At 34.5% G+C, this 24,450-nt stretch overlaps 1 protein-coding gene and 1 pseudogene across 1 annotated transcript in view; both read left to right on the forward strand.

Annotated features, from left to right (window-relative positions):
* CCSER1 (coiled-coil serine rich protein 1) overlaps window positions 1–24,450 on the forward strand; it is a 1,392,827-nt gene that overhangs the window by 1,257,025 nt on the left and 111,352 nt on the right. The window lies entirely within an intron of this gene.
* Window positions 8,981–10,267, forward strand: LOC118555685 (keratin, type I cytoskeletal 18 pseudogene; annotated as a pseudogene).

The raw sequence follows: 24,450 nt of genomic DNA on the forward strand, positions 1-24,450 counted from the left end.
AGGAGAAAAGTCAATCAATATAAACATATCCAGAAATGAGACAAATAATGCAATAGTAGAAAAGAACATTAAAAGAGCCATTATATTCTCCAAAGAATCAAGAAGGTGGAAGGAAAATATGAGTATGTTAAGAAGTATGAAACATATAAAATAGACCCAATTTGAACTTCTGGAGATGAAAAATACATTGGATAGGCTTAATAACAGATTAAGCACTACAAAAGAAAAGATTATAGAACTTGAAGATAAAACTTCAGTAGTAAGGACTTTACCTGAAGTGCAAAAGCAAAGTTCCAGTTTAGTATTAAGTATTAATAAGTATTGGTATTAATAAGAAATGGACATTTCTGATGAGCCTGAGTGGGGTGGCCCAGTGTAGTCCAAAAGAGACTGGACTGTAGTTTGGACTGGAGCAATAACAATTTCTTAGTTGAGTTCCTTAAGGCTTTGTCATGGCTATGTTAGTTAGAATTTGCATCAAAATATTCTCTATACACTATGACACATACATGATTAGCATCTAGTTCTCATTATGGAATGTATGCTTAGATGTTCTCAACAAATCCTGGAAAGTAACTTCTATGGCAAAAGTCCCAAAATGGTGATCCATAGAGGGCAAAACTGACACATAGATATCCTCTCTTTTGTTAATACAATTAAAGTTTAATTTGAATGCCTTCAGGTAAGTGCATGTCTTCTTCATGTTGCCATAGATTCCATAATACCCAGCCTCTGAAATAATTTGAATTGTGACTTCCTTTTGTGAGGGTATTTTACAAGGTTTCCTGAACTGCCTAAACTCCACATGACTACAAGAGACAAAGGCAAAAATAGGCAACCATTGCCTTGTATGTAAATTTGTCTTAATAAGACTAATTTGTATTGGGGACTCTACACATTTACCTGTACAGTACCAGAAATACTAAAAAAAAAAAAATTGTATAGCTGTTCACAGGCAAAGCACTTATGTCAAGCATATCTAAATATATATCTTGCTTTCTCCTTCGAAAATATTTCCAGAAATGATATGAACCTAATGATAGCAAAAAAAGATAAATAACTGCACGTTGTCTACCAAAATGTGCTGAGGTATTAAGGAAGCTAAACCTGGAAAATAAAATTCAGACTTCTTAAAACAACTGGGTAAATTCCTTCATTTTTAGTATAGCAGGTTCAGTGTTTGACCTGTAAAGCTAATAAAGACTGGAGACCTCACTTTCTTCTTGACAACCACTGTTGAGCTCTTTGCTTGCAGTTCAAGCTGAAGAGCTTTCCTACTAAGATTTTTTTTCTACCTCATTTTCTTGCAAATGAAGGCTCTTCCTTACTTTGTCCTTAGTTGTGGAATATAAGATCACTAACCTCTTACCTCTGAAACAAATAATACATTATATGTTAAAAAAAAAAAAAAAGAAGAAGAAGAAGAAGATAGCAGGAAGGGAAAATGAAGGGGGGGGGAATCGGAGGGGGAGATGAACCGTGAGAGACTATGGACTCTGAGAAACAAACTGAGGGTTCTAGAGGGGAGGGGGGTGGGGGGATGGATTAGCCTGGTGATGGGTATTAAAGAGGGCACGTACTGAATGGAGCACTGGGTGTTATACGCAAACAGTGAATCATGTAACACTACATCAAAAACTAATGATGTAATGTATGGTGATTAACATAACATAATTAAAAAAAAAGATCACTAACCTTTTGCTGATTACTAACTGTTGCTGAATGAAGCAAAGATTTAATTGTTCAGATAATCCTCCGCCTTCATGTATCAAATGTCCTTTATACTTTGAATTTGAGCAACCTTTGGATACTCTCTCATACATGAAGTTACTTCATTTCATTACTGGTTTTCATAATTCATAATTGATGTAACTAAAGAAAATTTAAGGGTAAGGGATTTGAGCCCACTATAGATTATTATTTCTACATGGTCATTTGGACATTTAAAATTGTGCTTGATAATATTTCATGGTAATTCTACAAATTTAAAAAATAAATATTCCTAGCATTTGGAGTTTTATGACATTTCCTGGTAAAATTACTGTTCTGTAACTTAGCAGAGCCAGAAACAAGTCCCTCATCAACCTGATAACACTGTCTACTTGAGAAAGTGATCATGTTCATTTATAGGTGATTTCTTTTGCTCAATTTAATTTTGAATTCTGCTTTCCTCTGGGTCATTTCTATGTCAGGCCACAGAAAATCTCTCAAGACTACTTCTTGTGAAGTTGAGAGGCCCCTATTTATTTTTCTGTTACAAGTGTTTACTTTTTCCAGAGCACATCTTTTCTCCTAAAGAAAATTTTGCATCTATTTAAATGTTTTGTCACCTTTCCCTTGCCAGGCTTACTGACTTTTAAACCTAAGCATTTGGAGTGTACAAATTCAATGATGTGTGCTAAGTTTTCCATCTATTTTAGACAAAGTACATCTACCCCTTCACCTTTACCTAGCTGCTCAGTACTATCTTCCAAAGAACCCAAGCATATCTGGCAGGTGTTATATATCTTGGCTGAAATCTATGCTGCTTTCCAGCATTGTGAGATGAGTCTATACTAGGCTTGGAAAAAAATGGAAGAAAGTATATGTAGCATTATTACTGTACCTTATATTTTAGTTTTAAGGTAGGTAATTTATGAAACTAATAACTCCTGGGTACAAAAATGATGATTTGAAAAAAAAATCTAATAATTAACACCTACTTTGTGTCTGGTATTATAACTAGGTATATTTACAGTTTCTTACAAATGTAAATAGGAAGAAGCATCACTAAAACAATGTTCTCTTCTAATATTTTTTAATCTAACATATATAGGCTCCAGAACTTCAAAGTCATTATGAATAAGAAATTATTTTTAATAGTATTTGTAATAGTTTCCTATTGCAGTTTTAACGAAATACCACAAATGTAGTGGCTTAATACAACACACATTTATTCTTTTCCACTTCTGGGGGTGAGAAGTCCAAAATTAGTTACATTGGGCCAAAATCAAGGTGTCGGCAGGCTGTGCTGTCTCTGAGGCTCTAAGGGGAGAATCTCTTTCTTTGTTTCTCCAGCTTCTGGAACAGCATTCCTTGTATTCCTTGACTGGTGGGCCTTTCTTCCATCTTTAAAACCAGCAAAATTTCATCTTGCTTCAGTAGTCACATTGTTTTCTGTTTTTGTAGTCAAGTTTTCCTCTGACTCCCTCTTATAACACACCTAATTACTTTTAGGACCCAACCAGATAATCCAGGACAATCTTAAAAATCCTTAGTTTAACATCTTCAAAGTCACTTTTGCCAAAAAATGTGAACACTCACAGGTTCCAGGGCTTAGGACCTGGGCATTGTTGGGGTCACTTTCAGCCTATCACAGAGTCTGAAGCAGCTCCTTATCTAAGGATTTTAATTTATTTTTTAAATGAAGCCACTTATTGTGAATGATTAAATTTGCACTATGAAATAAAGACCATGCAGTTTATTAAAGAGTTCATCTAAACATATTTGTATTTGTTCAACTATCAACATTAAACTGAGGTGTTGTATGTTGTGTTCCTTTCAAAGTCTATTCTCTGAAAATCTAATGAAAATCTAATGAAATCTAAGCCAGTGTAAACATAGAAAATGCCCTATCCCTATCCTCTCCTTTCAGCATTTTGATTTTGAATTACCCACCATCCTGTTTGCTGCCAGGGACAGTTTCAGTTGGAGTTATCTTTATCTGTTTAGGTCTTAACTTTAAGGAGAATATTTGCCAAGGATTTCTATTTTTCCCAACTATTTTCTTCTTAAATGTAAAATATAAGTGCTGGATTGTGTACTTTATATTAAAAAGCAGCTAAAATATTTAGATCACACAAGAAAAAATTGAGCACGATAAAAATCAGTGGAGGGAAAGTGGGAAAACGTTTTAAATGATAATAACACCAGGGGTAGAGGTGAGAGAAAGTTCATGTGTCACCTACCATGGGATCTGAGTTCCTACAAACTGAACAGTGTCCCCTTATGTTCCCTTAATACTAACTGTGCTGGGATCACTTACTTTATTTCCAGCCAGACTGAAGGCAGGATTGTGGCTTTTCCTTGCAGCTTCAACTTCCAGTTCTATGTCTGGAATATAATTGCAGAACAAATATTTGAAGCAAATTGGATTGGATTGTATAATAGGATGTGAAATATGAATTTGATCAAGGCAAAAATGCATGTATGTGTCAGAATTGGAGTGGAAGCACGTAAGAATAGAAATGGGTCACATTATTGAAATCCTTTAAAACCAAGAGGGAAAATTTGATCCGCAAACTACATTAAGATTGAACAGTAAAGGGCAGTTCATAGAGTCTTTAATTCTGACCTAAGATAATGAGAGTCTGATTCATGGTTAAATCAGTGAATGTAGAGGAAGAGATAAAAACACAGGTGGGTAGAAGAAAGAAGGAAAATTTCAAAGGAAAATGTCTAGGATAATATTGCCAACCGGATCTTTTAATGTATTTGTATGCAAGCTTGTTATGCATTTTTTAAAACTCTTTATTATTCAGCTTGAAAGCAATATTCATAATTTTGGCCTCTTTGTTTTTGGAAGATTTTTCCAGGTTTTGAAGTTATTCTGAAAACTGAATCTTAAAAATCATATTTCACCACTTCCTGCAGTATTTCCATCATTTTATTTATTCCAAGTCTAATGATTTCAAGTTACTAGGTGCAAGTCACCATTCAGCCATACCTTCTGTATTTATGAATTAGAGCTTTAATATTATTTCCCAATGTTGCTTCGGTAATATTTAATTTGGTCAGGAATCAGATTCACTCAAATACTAATACAGACATTTCTACTGTGTCCAATAAATGTTATCTCATTTGCCTGTATGAATAAATAAAAATTTCCAATACTACTAACTTTACTTTGTGAAAATGACATTTTATGAATTTAATCTTTTCTTGGTCCAAGTCATTCTTCCTGGTCATATATTTATACTACAATCCCTGTAATAAAAATAAAATAGAAGATGAATCATTTAATTATTTAATTCAAGAAATATTTGTTGTATAACTACTACATTCATAGCACTGAAAGGAGCACATAATCCATGTGTTTTAAAGCTTTCATCCAATTTAATTTTTTTTTATTTTAATTCCAGTGTAGTTAACATACAGTGTTATCTTAGTTTCAGGGATACAATATAGTGATTCAACAATTCTGTACATTACTCAGTGCTCATCATGATAAGTGTACTCTTTAATCCCCATCACTTATTTCATACAAAGCCACACCCATCTCCCCTCTGGTAACTGGCAGTTTGTTCTCTATAGTTAAGAGCCCATTTCTTGGTTTGTCTCTCTTTTTGTTGAGGACTTTCATCCAATTTTTAAACTTTTCCAAATCTATATCTTCCCAAAGACTGACTGTATGGCTCCCATCTCTATCCTGACATACCTAAATATTCCTATTATTTCTTTAGTCTACTGTAAGTAAATCACATGAATAAATGGTATAAATACACTTAATTAATTCTTTATTTTGACTGAAAATATATATCATGTACAATTTATTTCTACCTTTATTATCCCAGTTCAAGAATATCTTCAAATTCTATTTTTTTTAGTCCAGAAAACATTTACTTTATTTTTTTTTATTTTTTTTTAGAAAACATTTACTTTAAAATATTAATTGTTTGATTTGAGTTTTTTATAATATGTCAATTTTAAAGTAACCCTTGATAATTTTTTACCATACACTTTCAACTAAATATGTAGTTTCTTTGAGACCCTTTTTGAAGTGATAGTGACATTCTTGAAATAAGGGGCGCTTTCTCTGTAACTTCAATTAATCTTATTAAGTTATAAATATTTGTTGAGAAAAAAATGAAAAAAATGGAACAATAAAATATGTTTTTTGCTAAGAGTGCTTTGTGGGACATAAAATATAATGTTTCTTATAGATTTTATTAATCAAAAAATGGTAACATATTGACTTATATCAATTTGTTTACAAAGTCTTATTCATATACAAGTATTATTGCTCTAATAGAAAATTTTAGTGAAAGAAAAGCATTGGGGAGAACCAGCTGTTAGAGTTGAAGTTATGGTTATTATTTAGTTATATAGATGGTGAGTGTTATGTGAAGTGGAGGGTCAAGGAGCTGCAGAATGACTATTTAGGGATTGTGGTAACATAGTTTCTTGGTTGCTGGTTCCCAGAAACAATCCAAAATAAAAAATAATTGGGAGAAGAGTCTCTTCTTTCTACTACCTTAGAGATGATTCTGTCTTTAAGACCTATGTACAATTTCTAATATCTGTATACTAGAGGGTCAATCTTGTTCAAAAATCTATGGCCTTAACATCACATTTTTTTCAAGTCCTGTCTTTTCCTCTAACGTTAATATTCTTAACTTTTTGTTGTTGTTGTTGTTACAATTATTGCAGTTTACACCATTCTGTTGTTTACTTGCTTACTGGATTATTTTACACCTAAACATGATAACCATCCTATGCTGCTAAAAGAGCTCATCACCTTGCTATTACTTTAACATTGCTATTGACCAGAGGGATAGAAATGACATGGTGACTCACCCCAGTCAGTGACATACAGAGCATTTAAAGGGAAGATGTGTAGACCTTCTTGCATAACTTCAAGGGATAGGGTAATCATCAAAGGATACTAGAGCATATCACAGGAACATTTGACTAAGCAGTAGAAATCATGGTCAGCACCTTCTGTAGGGTGGTGTGAATAGAATAAATCTCTCTTTTAGATTTGCAAATGAGAGAATATATATACATATATATATGCACACACATATACATAATATGTTCTATTGTTATTTTAAATTAGTCTAAAGAAAGAAAATATGGACATTGTGAGTTTAAAGTAGAAATCAAAATATTTAAGAAGTAGACCATTCAATATAAAGTGGATTCTTATTCTTATTCTTAGATTGAATATACACTTCATTTATGAAGTCAAGGATCTTACTATTTATATGTGTTTTGTCTGCTAGATAGTGTTTAACTCTTTCTCTGCCCCTAAGCCTATGTCTTCCTGGATCTCTAACTCATGGGAGGAATTGAAAATTGCATGAGAAAATGAGGTGGTTTCTTTCTCACATTATTTTAACAATGGACAAAAGTTCCATTTTCTTGCCTTTTTAGGGTTTTAAATAGTTTCTTCATTATAAGAAATGATAGAAAAGTCATTTTCTATGACTTCTAGAACATATTTACCTTAAAGGATTGTTGTGAAGATGAAATAAGATAATCACACATATAATGTGCCTGATTCATAAAGTTATCTGGATTCCGTTGGAAAGGAGAGGATACAAAGAGCTCCACTGGTCCTTTTTTTTTTACACGTACAACTGTGAATCTTTTTAAATAATTAATAAGACTCAATTTCTCTATTAGCATAGGCTAAAATCTGTAACATCCCTCTGCCATATGCAAATCTTAGAGGCTTCTGACAATGAAGTGATTTATTTCACACTTACATCTAAGAATAATGACAATTGGTAGGGTGGGTTTAGAGGAAGGCTCCTTTATATAGTTTTGCTGAATCCCAGGCTCTTTCAGTCTAGTGGCTTGATTAACATCTAAGATTTGAGTATCCCACTGGATTTTCTGTTTCCATCCAGCAGATGAAAGGAGAGAAAATATGCAGGGAATTTTAGAGTAGGTTTTATGGGCCCCGGAGGTGGCATTCACTGCTGCCCATATTCTATTGGCCAAATCTTAGTTACCTGACTATGCTGATGAACAACAAAGCCCAGGAAGTAAAGATACCATTTGTTGCATATTTAGCAGCTAGACTGTAGCTAGTCTCTGCCATGATGATGATGATAATAATGGTTGTTGGTTTGGAATAATCATTGTTATTAATTTCATCCTGAATGTGCACCTAAGATGTTCTGGATTAGAAACGTATCAGTCATTAGTCACTGTTGTTGTCCCCCTTTGCCCCAGTGTTTACTCCTGCAGTACACAATGAAAGACAACTAGTAAAATCTCCTATGATAATGACTTCACACCCCATGAGGGGATGAAAGAAAATGGATTTTAGATGCCTCTATACTGTAGAAAAGCTACCTTCTGCACATATCCAAAAAATGAGGGGAAAAAGAAAAACTTCTGTTCCTTTGAGATGGGAAGAAAAGGGTAATGGGTTCTCCAACCTTTTGGAATATAAAGCTCTCCAATGGGCAGGCAAACCCCATCATCTCCAGCTTATATGACCTAGAGATGTCACCAAGATCCTGAGTCTCAGTCTCTTGAAATGTAAACACATACTTCCTAAGTTATGTAAACATCTCTTGAGTTCCCTCACTATCTATACATTGTAAACTGATTTCCCAAGTGTTGCTCATAGCCCAAACCTCAAGGTTCAACACAATGTATTGAGAGTCAGCATACTGCACGAATATTAAAATATTTTCTTAACAGCCTGCAATGATAATGATGTCAATAAGCTAATATTATTGAGCACTTTTCATGTGATATAACTATTTCAATGTGTTACTTAGAATTTATAGTATCTTATTAATCACTACAACCCAAGGAGATGACTACCACTTGAATCCCATTTTACAGATGAGAAAACAAAGACAAAACAGAGATTTTACCTTGTTTATTGTTGGCCCCCTTAAAGCCAACACAGTATCTTTCAAAAGGAATAGCTCTTGGTAACTATTTTTGAACAAATGATTAAGAACAGATTCTGAGTACACATGTAGCTGATCTCTCATAAATAGTTATAGTCTATCCAGTTTTTTTCCACAGTCTATGGAGTAAACCAAGGGAGAAGCAGGTAACTGGTGAGAATGCATTAACTTTGGACAAATTAAGAGCCTTTCATCATCTATTTAGTTTGCTTAATCATAAATTATAATTTCAGTTTCTACTGATGCTTACTAAAACAAAAGCATACTCATAATAAAGGGTAAAAAGATGTAGGGGAGGTGGCCCAAGCCTGAATTCTGACATCTTCTGTTCCTCCTGGAACAGTATGAGCTTGGCCACTCACTTCACCTTCTCCTCCAGCTATCGGGACCCAAGGTCCATGCAGTTACCCAGACACTGGGTCCAGCTTCTCAGCAGCATGGCCAGAATCTATGCAGGTGCTGGGAGTCAGGCTTATGGATCTTGGTGTCCCTTTCTGCCAGCTTACAGGCCAGCTGGAAGTCCTGGGGCATGACCCTGGGGATGGCCAGGGGCCTGGTGGGCATAGGGTGCATCCAGGGTGAGAAGGGGACTATGTAAGACCTGAAAGATTGTCTGCCCTTCTATGTAGAGAGGGTGAGGAGCTGGAAGGCTGATAACCAGAGACTGGAGATCAAAATCTGGGAACACCTGGAGAAGAAAGAAACCCAGGTCAGGGACTGGGGACATTACTTCAAGACCATCAAGGAGCTGAGGACTCAGATCTTTACAAATTTTGTGGACAGTGTCTGCATCATTCTACAGATTGGCAATGCCCTTCTTCCTGCTGATGACTTCAGAGTCAAATATAAGACAGAGCTGGTCATGCACCAGTCTGTGAAGAGTGACATCCATGGACCTCACAAGGTTGTTGATGACACCAATTGTCACTTGGCTGCAGCTGGACATGGAGATTGAGACTCTCAGGGAAGAGCTGCTTTTCATAAAGGACCACAAGGAGAAACTAAAAGGTCTACAAAAACAGATTGCTAACTCTGGGTTGACCATGGAGTTGGATGCCCCAAATCTTAGGATCTCAGAAAGATCATGGCAGATAGGCAGGCCCAGTACCACAAGCTGGCTTAGAAGAACCCAGAAGAGCTGGACAAATACTGATCTCTGAAGACTGAGGAGAACACCACAGTGGTCACTGTGTAGGCCACTGAAATAGGAACAGCTGAAATGATGCTCAGGGAGCTGAAATGTATGGCCCAGTCCTTGGAGACCCACCAGGACTTGATGAGAAATCTCAATGCCAGCTTGGAGAACAACTTGAGGGAGGCAGAGGCCTGCTATGCTATGCAGATGGAGCAGCTCAAGGGGATCCTGCTGCACCTGGAGTTGGAGCTGTCCCAGATTTGTGCAGAAGGGAAGCACCAGACCCAGGTGTAGGAGGCTCTGATGAATATCAGTGTCAAGCTGGAGGCTGAGATCACCTGCCTGCTGGTAAACAGAGAGGACTTCAATCTTGGTGACACCCTGGACAAATGCAACTCCATGCAAACCATCCAAAAGACCACCGCCTGCAGAATTGTGGAAGGCAAAGTGTCTGAGACCAATAACACAAAAGTTTTGAGGCTTTGAGGGAGCAGACACAGGGTACTCTTTGGAGAGAAGGAGGCCAATAAAAAGTTGAGAAGTAAAAAAAAAAAGATATAGGGGAAAGTTGACTGTGTTAAAGAGTGAAATTTTTCTTCAGAGATAATATAACGGTAAACTTCAATCTAGTCATTGCCCTAATTGTCATGAATTCTAAAGTAATAAAAATCCTGAATAAATGAGATTTTTTTACCCTGTAATTGAAAGAGAATTATTTTAACTGACCTAGTTTCTTCTTTATCAGACAGTTTAAATCCTTTTTTATTCACAGCATTTTATTGAAATACAAGTCATTATATTCTGTGTATATGAAATATTGAAACTGTTTTCTGAAACTTTACATTTTAAATAAATATATAAATATTTATAAATATATAAAATAAAGGAAAATATGAAGATAATAAAACAATCGTTATGATCATAGGAATAGGTTATTTGATGAAAGGGAGGCAATCACAGTAGTAAATTTTATTAGTAATCCAAGAAATGAGGATGATTTCTTTTTCATTTTGGTTGTATAGATATGTTCGATATGTTCTCATGACATTTAAAATTTCTATTTAGAGTTAATGTTAATCATTAGAGTTAACTTTAAGAATTACTAAAACTCATTTTTTTAAATGATGGACTTAACTCTATAACTGAAAAGGGAACAAATCGTTTTACTTGAGAGATGTAATAATGTTTTAGAAACATCACACACAAAAAAGTTGTATTGAAGGATTGTGTATCTTAAAATGTAAATAAGTGATTTTTGTTTTAGTGATAATGAATACACTACTATAATAAATATTTCCCTTTATCTTAAAGGGAATTAGGCAAAATTCAATCTTTTATCTACATAAATTACACAATCTCATAAATTTTGCCTTATAAATCTTAAGGTTCACTGTTCAAAATACTTTATTATTTTATTAGAACATCAAAAGGAAAAAAGTAGTATAAAATTAATTTATATGTGGAACATTCAATGAAGATTTATCTAATTGGTGTATTACAGATTTCAAATCTTTGAAAAGGTACTTATGTCTTTAAGCAAGATAAACTTTGTATCATAGGAATCCTAATTATAAATTTGACATTTCAACTGAGAAATCCCACTGGCTCTCTATGAAATAAGATAACAATAAGATAAGAAGTACTTTAAAAAATCTCTTCAATAGAGAATGGCTTTTAAAACTGTTATGACTCGGAAAAAGTGGACTACACATAGTATTTTTCTTTAAGAAAGACTTCTGGTTTAGTTTGGTCTTTTAGAAACGTAATTGTCATTGGGTGTGTGTTCATTCCATCTCTTTTCTTGAAATTGGCAACTATTTTTTTCTTTCTTGTCTTTCACATCAACTTAAAGGGTGTGCTTAAAAGGTTAGAGTCAAGGAGAGCCGTGGCACCATAGGTGAAGGCCTGGAGTTCTTCCCTAAGTTGACCCAAATCATATACCCAACACACTCTGTGTATAAATCGCAGATACTTACTTAAATCTCATGATTCACTTACATGGATTGAATTTAACCATAACCAACCTACGTTAAATCTGTGATATTTATCAAATATAAAAATCCACAAATCACATTAAAAGGGGTAATACAGTTAATTTTGTGTGCTTTGGAAGAGAGTCAATAGTCACTGTCAGGTGTCTTTCTGAGGGTGCAATTCTGGAAGAAGTTTAGAAAGTAAGAACATGGTGGTGGGGGGGGTGGGAGGGATGGGGTGGCTGGGTGATAGACATTGGGGAGGGTTTGTGCTATGGTGAGTGCTGTGAATTATGTAAGACTGTTGAATCACAGACCTGTACCTCTGAAACAAATAATATATTATATGTTAAAAAAAAAAAAAAAAGAAGATAGCAGGAAGGGAAGAATGAAGGGGGGGAAATCGGAAGGGGAGACGAACCATGAGAGACTATGGACTCTAAGAAACAAACTGAGGGTTCTAGAAGGGAAGGGGGTGGGGAGATGGGTTAGCCTGGTGATGGGTATTAAGGAGGGCACGTATTGAATGGAGCAGTGGGTGTTATACGCAAACAATGAATCATGGATCACTACATCAAAAACTAATGATGTGTAATGTATGGCGATTAACATAACATAATAAAAAAAAAGAAAGTAGAACATGTTAAATTGAATGTTAAATTTGAAGTGAAGCAATAGATACTTACATCCATAAGGTATTGTATGGATTATAGCCATTCAGCACCTTTTTTACATTAAAGGTTTCTAAGATGGTTTTAAAGGCTAATATGCTAATATTGAAGATATTAAATCATTTATAGTTGGGAATAATTCTATTGTCCCTTTTTCTAAATATTCCAGCTCTCTTCTAATGCAGTTAACCTTTTTCATTTTGTTAATAACATTTAGATTGTAAAGGACTAAAATGAAAGGGAAAATACCAAAATAAAGGAGAACTCGCCAGTGCCTCTTCATATATAGTATACAAGGGATGGCAAATAGATTTTATCTTTCATGCCTGTTCTGATAGATTGGTAATGGTTACCAGAAGGACTCTGTAAGAAGGAAGCTTAGGTTGAATATAATCTCAGAAGAGAGAATGATGATTATTAAGATATATTTGATGTGGGTTCTTGATATTTGCCATCTGTCAGGAGATCTTAGATTTTTGCAAGAGATGTTCATAGGATCTCTATGAATTTCCATTTTCAAACTGGAACATGATTTTCTCTACCTCTACAAAAATATATATGCATAGACAAAGAATAAGTAGTACTGAGAGATGAATATCAATCTATTTGTTTTGCTCATTCACCAGCTAAGAAACCCACTCTTGCACATTCTAATGTATATGATTCAAACTTGGGTTTCAGGAAAATTATAAATTAACTCACCGGCTGAAAGTGCAACTGTTCAATCTGTAGATACAAATAGTCTACTTTTATAAATATTGCTCGGATGACTTCTCCAGTGCCATGGGTGAAAATACTGTTTTACTAATTTGTTCAATTCAACATTATTTGCTTAAGATCCAAATCATGCTGCTAATTGGGCCAAAATTTTTCAAATGAAGAAAGACAAAGCTCTTTTCCTCCTACCATAAATTGGGAACACTGCTCAGTGCACCATCCTAAAAGCACATGACAAGGTGACAAGTGGGTAAGGTATTAGGGATGAATGTAAGATGCAAAGCATCACAAGGAAACTCTGTAGCCTCATCACTGAATTTGGAAGATAATAACACCATTAGGAGAAATGCCTACATTGTGGAAAAATCTATGGGACATCGTTACCGCCACTGTCATCTACCCAAATAAGTTGCAGAACTCTGTGCACAGCCAGCTGAAACGGCCAGACATACACCTAGGAGATGAGATCATGCAGATTCACGGTGATCCAGCCACACCACACAGATCTGGAGGTGCTGGGCTCACAGTTGTCAGGAAGTAATACGGATAGGCCATTAAAAGAGCTGTGATGACTCGTTCCCCTGGGCCATGGTCTGCTTGTTTTGCAGCATGCAGTAAACAATTCTCTCACTAGAACTGGCAGTACTTGGTGGTGAGATTCTTTTCCCTTTGAACTGATTTAGGAGGCTTTTGAAGGCATTAAGAAGACTGTGTGTGTACTCATATTATTGTGTGTGTGTGTGTGTCTGGCACAACTATGTATTTTCGTCATGTTGCCTTAAAAATATCTAAAGATTTTATTTAAGTGCTTAGTAAGAAGTTACTAGGTTTTATTTTAGAATTCTGGTGCGATTGGCACATATGAAAGCAGTGACCTATTTTTCATTGCTTTTAAATGACTTGGAGCTTTTGTTTACCTGGTGAATTTCCAATTCACTTGTACTTTATCAATTTGTGACTTTGCCAACTGGTGAGCTTTAATTTTAAGGCTTCGCTGAAGCTTTCTTGAGACAGGCTATTATGATAGCATCTCTGTAAGTGCTGCAATATGACAAGCTTCCAAGGCAGTTGTAAAATAATTATAACTGCCACTAAAATGTCTTGGCTGGGATTGATATTAAAATGAACAAAGGGAACTCAAGAATCTGTGTTCTCACTTGAGCCTGTGGTGCTATTTGGGTAAAGATTTTTTTCTACCCAGATCAATCAGTAGTAACCCCCTGATTTTTGTTTTTTTGGACTGATTAGAAGTGTACAAGCCTTTTTGTGCCAAATGAAACTTCCAATAATATTATCCTATCTATAGTATTTTTATTAAAAATGATTTTTCATAATTAAAAAGTGACAGATTTTGTATTTGAATGAAAATCTTTGCTATCTTGGTATCATTATATCTGTTACCAGTACCAAGACACTTTCATGGACACAATCTACCCAACTGGCCCTGCTGTAGCTTTTTGAGGTCACTTGTACAACTTAAAGATAGAGACAGGTCTAGTTGATAGAATATTAAGAGATTTTATTGACCACTTGTTTCCTTAGCAATATCATAGAGGCAGGTCATACCCCCATCACGTGTCTTAGCTAGAGGAGGAAACTAAAAAAAAATCATAGAAGGGTACTTTACCTGTACATTATTTCCCCCAGAAACTATTCTGTCCTCTTTATCCATCATCAAAACAGTTTATATTTACTAATACTTAAATAGAACTATGAATAAAATAGGTAGATGGGTAAATTACTTATGGATGCCTTTTCTGAAATTTTATTTCCTTCAATGACAGTCGGCGATCTTTGCTATCCCCAGTTAAGTTATGCTTACTACCAACTCCAAATTCCTCTGTTTCGTATTTCATATTCCTGTGTTCTGCCAGTGCCTATATTATATGGTATTAGGGGAAACAGAATTCTTTGCTTCAGTCAGCTCCAAACAAAGTCTGCAGAGCTTCTCCTTGAGATGAGCAAACATATGGAATTTGAGTAAAGTTATACTTCATCATAAACATTTTTAACTAGTGGAAAAGATAACTTAAAAAGGCCATATGCTTTAGGAGACTAATTTTATTATGGAAGCTTCTCAGTAGGGCATACAAAGAGAAGAAAAAAATCTGGCATTTTAAACTTCTCATGAAGCTTAGCACCTTGCATAGTCAACACTATATTCTCATACAGTATTCTCCTTTAAGTCCTCTTCAGTAGAAATCACGAAAGAGCAGAAACCAAGTGCTGGTCTCATTAGCCAGAGATTGTAGGTTTGCCCGTAGTTGCGCTAGGATGTTTTAGTCATGATGTTGTTTTAAAAGGAATATGTTAAAGTGAAAACAACAGAGTTTTAGGGAGTCACAACACAGCTAGATTAAAATCCCAGTCCTACAAATTAGTAGCTCTTTGATTTTGGACAATTCATTTGAACTTTTAATTTTAGGTTTTATTTATAAAATAAAGATCATGATACATACTTCTTAGGGTCTTTGTGAAGATAAATTAAAAGTATTTGAAGAGCCTAGCCCAATGCCTGGCACATAGCCAGTACTCAGAAAATAATGGCTATTATTTTTAATATTAGTATGAGACTCAGTATAAAGTCTATGGATAGTAGGGATCTATTATCTAATTTATCTAGTTTTATTCCATATCTTCATCCTGAGAAGCTGACTACATATAAAAGACAGAATGATAAAATTTTCACGTTATCAATGTCATTAATAAAAGCACTTATCCCAAGTCAACAGTGATTTGGATATATTTATGTATTCAATTTTCAGGTTGATAAATATATAGATATTATGCTAGAGGATTAATGTATTCATATCCTTATTTTACAAATTGAAGAAAAATCAATAGTTCAGATAATAAAATGACAGATGGGTGAAAAATTATAATGACATTCCAGTTTTCTTGATCATTAGAACAATAATTTTAATTAATTAGGTGGAAAACACCCAAATAATATTTATTGGTTTGTAAATATGATCATGAAAAGGAATCTAGAAATGCTTTCCAAAAACTGTTTCACAAAACCTGACATAACTCAAGCTTCTTCTAGAACTAATACTTTAATCAGTTTCCACTTAACCAACTTGTTCAAATAACCAATTCTAATTTCTTCTATAAAATAAAATGTACTGACACATTATCCTTGCAGATTGTAAACTCAGAGCTATTCAATTCTATTTAGCTGTTGGGTAATTCCACTGTTTCTGCCAGTGAAATCATTTGTATGTCAAAAATCAGTTTTGCTCCTTGACATCAGTCTTGGCAATTTTTTTTTTTTTTGGACACTTAAAGCAAAAATAAACAGTGGGACTACATCGAACTAAAAAGCTTCTACACAGCAAAGGGAACCATCAACAAAATGAAAAGGCAAATTACAGAGTGGGAGAAAATATTTGCAAGTCATATATCTGATAAAGGGTTGATATCCAAAATATATAAAGAATTCACACAACTCAATAGCAAAAAATCCCCCAAATAACTCAATTAAAAAATTGGCAGAGGAACTGAATAGACATTTTTCCAAGAAGGCATACAAGTGGTCCACAGATACATGGGAAGGTGCTCAACATCACTAATCATCAAGAAAATGCAAACAAAAACCACAACAAAATATCACCTCACTCCTGTTAGGATGGTTATCATAATAAAGACAAGAGATAATAAGTGTTGGCAAGTATGTGGAGAAAAGGGAACCCTTGTGCACTGTTGGTAGACATATAATTTGATGCAGCAACTATAGAAAAAAGTATGGAACTGCTTTAAAAATTGAAAGATAGAGCTATCATATAATCCAGCAATCCCCCTTTTGGGTATATATGCAAAGAAATGAAATCAGAATCTCAAAGAGATGTCTGCACTCTTATGTTCTTTGTAGCATTATTCACCATAGCCAAAATATGGAAACAACCTACCTGTCTGTCAATAGATGAATGCATAAAGAAGATGTGGCATATATGTAAAGTGGAATATCATTCAGATATGAGAAAGAAGGAGATCCAGCCATGTGACAACATGGATGGACCTTGAAGGCGTTATGCTAAGTGAAATAAGTCAGAGAGTAGACAAATACTGTATAATATCATCTATATGTGGAATCTAAAAAAGCCAAACTCAGGGGCACCTGGGTGGCTCAGTCAGTTGAGGGACCAGCTCTTGGTTTTGGCTCAGGTCATGATCTCATGGATCGTGGGATCAAGCCCTGTGTCAGGCTCTGCACTTGGCTGGGAGTCTGCTTGAAATTCTCTCCCACTTCCCCTCCCCATCCTCTCAAATAAATAAATAAATAAATCTTAAAAAAAAAAAAAAAAATAGCCAAACTCAGAACCAGAAACTAGAATAGTGGCTACCAGAGCGCAAGGTGTGAGAGAAATGGGGAGATGTTGGTCAAAGAGTACAAATTTTCAGTTGTAAGATGAATAAATTCTGAGGATCTAATTCTAATTACATTACAGTTAATGATTACAGTTAATGATACTGTTATAAACTTGAAAGTTGCTAAGAGAGTAGATCTTAAATGTTCTAACTACAAAAAAGCAATGGTAATTATGTGACATAATGGAGGTGTTAGCTAATGGTATGGTGGTAATCATTTTGCAATATATAAATGTATCAAATCAACAACTACACTCAAACTTATATAATATATGTCAATTATCTCAATAAGACTAGGGAAAGTTTTTATTAATCCTAAATATATATAAATAATCCAATTACTTGATATAGAAAAATGTGCCAAAAAATCCTAAATATATAAGTAATCCAATTGTACTTGATATAGAAAAATGTGCCATTAAAAAATTTAAATTGTTTTCAAAGTATAAATAGACCATTTTTTAAATTTTAAGTTTTTATTTTAATTCCAGTTAACATACAGTGTTATATTATTTTTTTAAAGTGTTTTATTTAAATTCAATTAGTTAACATATACTATATTAGTTTCAGGGGTAGAATTTAGTGGTTCATCAGTTGTGTATAACGCCCAGTGCTAATTACATCACATGCCCTCCTTAATGCCCATCATCCAATTTCCCCATCCTACCACCCACCTCCCGTCCAGCAACCCTCAGTTTGTTTCCTATAGTTAAGAGTCTCTTATGGTTTGCCTCCCTCTCTGTTTCATCCTATATTAATTTCAGGTATATGAGATAGTGATCCAATAATTCCATACATCACCTGGTTCTCATCAGGAGATGAGAAGTACGCTCCTTTATCCCCATCACCTATTCTCATCCCCATTTCACTCACACACACACCCCCACCTCTCCTCTGGTAACCATCCATTTGTTCTTTAATTAAGAGTTTGCTTCTTGGTTTGCCTCTCTCTCTTTTTTTTTTTTCCCCTTTGCTCATTTGTTTTGTTTCTTAAATTCCACATATGAGTGAAATCATATGGGATTTGTCTTTCTCTGACTGACTTAAGTTTTGCATAGCATTATACTCTCTAGCTCCATCCATATCATTGCAAATGGCAAGATTTCATTGTTTAAGGCTGTATAATATTCCATAATATACATATATGTGTGTGTGTGTGTCCCACATCTTCTTTATCCATTAATCTGTTGATAGAAAGTTGGGCTCTTTCCATAATTTGCTATTGTTGATAATGCTGCTATAAACATTGGAGTGCATGTATCCCTTTGAATTAGTGTTTTGTATTCTTTGGGTAAATGCCCAGTAATGGAATTGCTGCATCATAGAGTAGTTCCATTTTAACTTTTAGAGGAACCTCGAAACTGTTTTCCCACAGTGGCTTCACCAGTTTGCATTTCCACCAACAGTGCATGAGGGTTCCTTTTTCTCCACATCCTTGCCAACACCTATTGTTTCTCATGTTGTTGATTTTAGCCATTTAGACAGGTGTGAGGTGGTATCTCATTGTAGTTTTGATTTGCATTTCCCTGATGTCAAGTGATGATGAGCATCTTTTCATGTACTTTTTGGCTACCTGGTTGTTGTCTTTGGAGAAATGCCTGTTCATGTCTTCTGCCCATTTTTTAATTGGATTATTTGTTTTTTGGTTGTTGAGTTTTATAAATTCTTTATATATTTTGGATACTAACCCTTTCTCAGGTATATCACTTGCAAATAACTTCTCCCATTCCATAGGTTGCCTTTTAGTTTTGTTGATTGTTTCCTTCACTGTTCGAAACTTTTTATTTTGATGAAGTCCCAATGGTTTGTTTTTACTTTTGTTTCCCTTGCCTCAGGGGACCTATCTAGAAAAAAAGTTGTTATGGCCGATTCCAGAGAAGTTACTACGTGTGCTCTCTTCTAGGATTTTTATGGTTTCAGAACTCACATTTAGCTCTTCAATCAATTTTTAATTTATTTTTATGTATGTTTTAAGGAAGTGAACCAGTTTCATTCTTTTGCATCTAGCTGTCCAGTTTTCCCAGTACCATTTGTTGAAGAAACTGTCTTTTCCTATTGGACATTCTTTCTTGCTTTGTTGAAGATTAATTGACCATATAATTGTGGGTTTATTTCTGGGTTTTCTATTCTGTTCCATTGTTCTGTGTGTCTGTTTTTGTGTGAGTACCATACTATTTTGATTACTACAGCTTTGTAATATAACTTGAAGTCTGGAATTGTGATGCCTCCAGCTTTGTTTTTGTTTTTCAAGATTGCTTTTACTATTTGGGGTCTTTGTGTTTCCATATAAATTTTAGGATTGTTTGTTCTAGTTCTATGAAAAATGCTGTTGGTATTTTGATAGCAATTGCATTAAATGTATAGATAGCTTTAGGTACTATAGATATTAACAATATTTGTTCTTCCCATCCATGAGCATGGAATATCTTTCCATTTCTTGTGTCATCTTCAATTTTGTTCATCAATGTCTTATAGTTTTCAGAGTACAGGTCTCACTTCTTTGGTTAGGTTTATGCCTAGGTATTTTGTTATTTTGGGTGCAATTGTAAATGGGATTGTTTTCTTAATTTCTCTTTCTGCTGTTTCATTATTGGTGTATAGAAATGCAATTGATTTCTGTATGTTGATTTTGTATCCTGGGACTTTAGTGAGTTCATTTATCAGTTCTAGCAGGTTTTTTGTGAAGTCATTCAGGTTTTCTATATATAGTATCACATCATCTGCAAATAGTGAAAGTTATATCTTCCTTACTGATTTGGATAACTGATTGCTGTGGCTAGAACTTCCAGTACTATGTTGAATGAAAGTGGTGAGAGTGGACATCCTTGTCTTGTTCCTTACCATAGGGGAAGAGCTCTCATTAAGGCTGATATGAGCTATGGAATTTCCATATATGGCTTTTATGTTCCCTCTAAATCTACTTTGTTGAGGGTTTTTATCATGAACGGATGTTGTCAAATGCTTTTCCTGTGTCTATTGAAATGATCATATGATTCTTATCTTTCTCTTGTTGATGTAATGTATCATATTAATTGAATTGTGAATATTGAACTACATCTGCAACCCAGGAATAAATCCCACTTGATTGTTGTGGATGACTTTTTTTAATGTGTTGCTGGATTCGGTTTGCTAGTACTTTGTTGAGCATTTTGCATCTATGTTCATCAGAGGTATCGGCCTATCCTTTTTTTTTTTTTTTTTTTTTTTGTGGTGTTTTTATCTGGTTTGGTATAAGGTAATGCTGGCAATAGACAATTATTTTTATAAAAAGAACAAAGTTGAATAATTTGGATAATCTCAGTAAAGATCAGTCACTAGAAGAGTTGAAAGAAAATGTACCATAAAAATCTAAAAAGATTCTCCCTTGGATTCATATGCAAATGTCTTAAATTCTAGCTCTACTTTAATAACGTCAAAAACAGATAACAGAAACAGTGTATGCAATATGATATATGCAAGAAAGTATAGGTGCTATGGTTTGCTCTTTTTTTAATCTAAGTTTGAAATGATATACCTGTGGGCAATTTTTGAAGACATTTATTTGACTTAGCCATATATATGACATGCTTATAATTCTATACTTACATATACCAGAAGAAATCTTCTTACATCAAATTCTAGAAGTTGTTTTTAAGTAATCAATTAGGAAAAATATGAAAAGACATAACTAAATCCTATATATTTAGCTTTGTGGTGTTTTTCACTTATTCTTTATAAAATAAATTATTATTTTTTTTCTGTTTTATTGGTATTAGCTGACACACACTTCGGAAACATATGCTTGTGACTCCTTTTTTTAATGATTAAGCAAATTCAGGTAATTTTAATGTAGTAACACAACCACAAATATAAAGTTTCACTAGTTATTAGAGGGATAAATTATTATCATCCACAAGAATGCAAAGAAATTAAAAACAATTCTGCAATGTAAGGATATATTGTTAAATGTTAACATTTACATCAGCAAAATAAAAATATTTCATTGAATGATTTCTCATACTACTTTCTCCATTATAACAAACCTCAATGTTATTGAGATTAACACCATTTTTTGTTTTTGTCTTTCTTTCTGTTTTATGTACTCTGACAGAAATGTTTCATGTTTATGTACTTTGTTTTGTTAGAGCACCTCACAAAACCACTGCCCAATTCCAAGGGATTAATGAATAGCAGAATACAGTCATATTTCTTTATCTTTTTAAATGTCACGTAAGTTCAGGAGATGTTTTTGGCATGTTGGAAACTGCAGTCTAGATTACCACTGTTTTAAAATTCCATTCCTAATTCCAAATGATAGAATCCAATACTTCTTACTTCCAAGGAAAGTGTAAATATGTTACAAGTGTCTTCTCAATCATTATTGAACTCAGAAGCAGGCACTCAATCCATAGATCATTGTTCTACTGGGAGTACATTTTTGTCAGGTGACATTTTTTCTCTTAGGGTATGTGTGTGTGTGCGTGTGTGTGTATGAGAGAGAGAGACCGAGACAGAGGAGAGAGAGAGACTGCCATCATATCTAACTTAATTTGTTTTACTACAAAAAGGAAATCCATTTATTGGTTATTCCTCCTCTCCCCTCCTTGCTTCTTCTCCACTAAAGCACCTCTTCTCCACTCCCCTCTCTACTACTAATGTTCCAAAGATGGTACCAACCATTGTGATATGTAGTATTTGAATGCTTTCATAGTCAGAAATCACGAGGTGCTTCAGTTTGCTAGGGCTGCCATAACAAAGTACCACAGAATGGTTGTTTTACAATAAAAAAAAATTATTTTCCCACAGTTCTGGAGGTTAGATATCCAAGATTAAGGCTTAGGCAGGTTTAGTTTCTTTCAAAGCCACTCTACTTGGCTTGCAGATAGCTGTCTTTCCTCTGTGTCCTCTAGGAGGACACAGAGGAAAAAGACTTTCCTTTTCGTGTACATATCCCTGGTATCACTTTTTGTGTTAAAATTTCCTCTTATAAGGATACTAGCCAGATCTGATTAGGGCCCACCCTAATAATTTCATTTTAACTTAGCCACCCCAAAATCTCAAAATGTGACAATATTGGAGATAGGGCCTTTGAAGAGGTGACTAAATTAAAATGCAACATATGAATTTTGAGGGACACAGTTCAACACATAACCTAGAGATTGCAAGCTATATCCCAAAAGAAGCTTAGGTGACCTTCTAAAAATAAAAACAAAAATGTATAATAAGAGAGTTTAGCTGTTGCTGTAAGCAACCACATTCCAAACCCTAAATATATGAGAAGCTAAAGAATTTGAGGATTCCTCAAAGTATATCATAGTAGACACAGGTAGAGTCCTAAGGGGAGTGTCACTATCTTAGCAAATGTAAATCTACAGCATAGTTAATTGTGTTATACCCCATCTGATAAAAAGGAACATATTGGCAGAAGGTGCTGATGGTTTTTACAGAAGCTAGAGAAAAGCAGCCAAAAGAGTAAAAACTCAATGTTAAAATTTCCAGCAGTGACCTCTCTTGAAGTAAAGTGGAGAGATCCTCAAACTCTCTACTTATTAGAAAGATATGTTCTCTCTTGTGGGTTTGACTGGATTTATTAGGACTCATTAAAGTCGGTTAGATTGAAATGTTTTTTTTTTATTTCACTTTGATTTCATTTTTGTCAAGTGTAATTTATTCCAAAATTCAGCTATGCAGCGTCTCATATGTTTTAACAATGAGAATTCCATGGAGAGCCCATATATATATATTTTTTCATTCCAGGTTCCAGTTCCAGCAAAAAAAAAAAAAAAAAAAAAAAAAAAATGTCCCCAGTTATAAGTGAGTAGACTGACTTTCTGGATTGTTTGGCAGGATAACATGAGCTCCTGAACAGTCCTGCCTAAGCAGCCAGCTGATCTCTTGGGAATCTTCACTACTGTGCTTATGATTTTAACTTCAGCATACTTGTTTGATAAATACTATTCAGTGCTAGTCTTCCTATTCTGTGAAAATGTTTACATCAGTAAATTCAGAAATTTCCCTAGCTGCTCTTAATTTATTTTTCTTTGAAACCTCTAGTCCAATTTTAATCTTTAGTCAAATAGCACTTTATATAGCATTTCTTGACAAACTGAAAAACTGTATTCAGCTTAGTCAAACTTGTTCTTACTTCAGAACCTTGAACTGCTGCTCACTCTACTCTTAGATCTTTTAATAACTTATTTCTTTACATATTCCAGGTCAAATGTCAACCCCTCAAAGGCCTTCCTTGAGTAACCTTGCTAAAATGATTGCTCATTTCCAGTCTCAGTCACCACTGCATAGAAAAATGGCTGGCAATACCTAGGGTCAGTGAATATGTCTTTCCTAAACAAAATCAATGAGTCAATGAATCAATCTTGAATCCTGTGGAATATTTGAAGAATGAAAGCAGCAAAACAAATTTTAAATTTCATACTTATCCTTAAATTTTCATGTCTTAAGTAAACATTGAAAATTGTAGACAATATCTGACTAAATATTTTCCTATAATACACAAAATTTATGAGTTTATAAAGCCTTTTATTTTAAAACAAGTGATTCTTAAGCTTCCGAGGAATTCACCTGTCAGTGATTTACTTCAGTGAATCTCCCAAGTGTGGTCCCCAAAACCAAAGCATTAGGATTGCTAGAAAATTATTAGAAATGCAAATTTTGGACCCCATCCTAGAAAAACTGAAGAAATTCTGGAGGCGGGGTCTAGTTATCTATATTTTAACAAAAGCTTAGCTGACTCTTTTGTGAACCACTGGTTTACATAATCAACTCTAAACCTATACTTGTGGCTATTTGTTGTTTTCTTCTTAAGATTTTATTTATTTATTTGAGAGAGAGTGAGAGAGAGCATGAGCATGGGGAGGGGCAGAAGGAGTAGCAGGCTCCCTGCTCAGCAGGGAACCAGATATGGGGCTCTATCCCAGGACCCCGGGATCATGACCTGAGCCACCCAGGCACCC

The sequence above is a fragment of the Halichoerus grypus genome, chromosome 3, assembly GCF_964656455.1.
Source record: "Halichoerus grypus chromosome 3, mHalGry1.hap1.1, whole genome shotgun sequence".
In the NCBI taxonomy this organism is placed as follows: Eukaryota; Metazoa; Chordata; class Mammalia; order Carnivora; family Phocidae; genus Halichoerus; species Halichoerus grypus.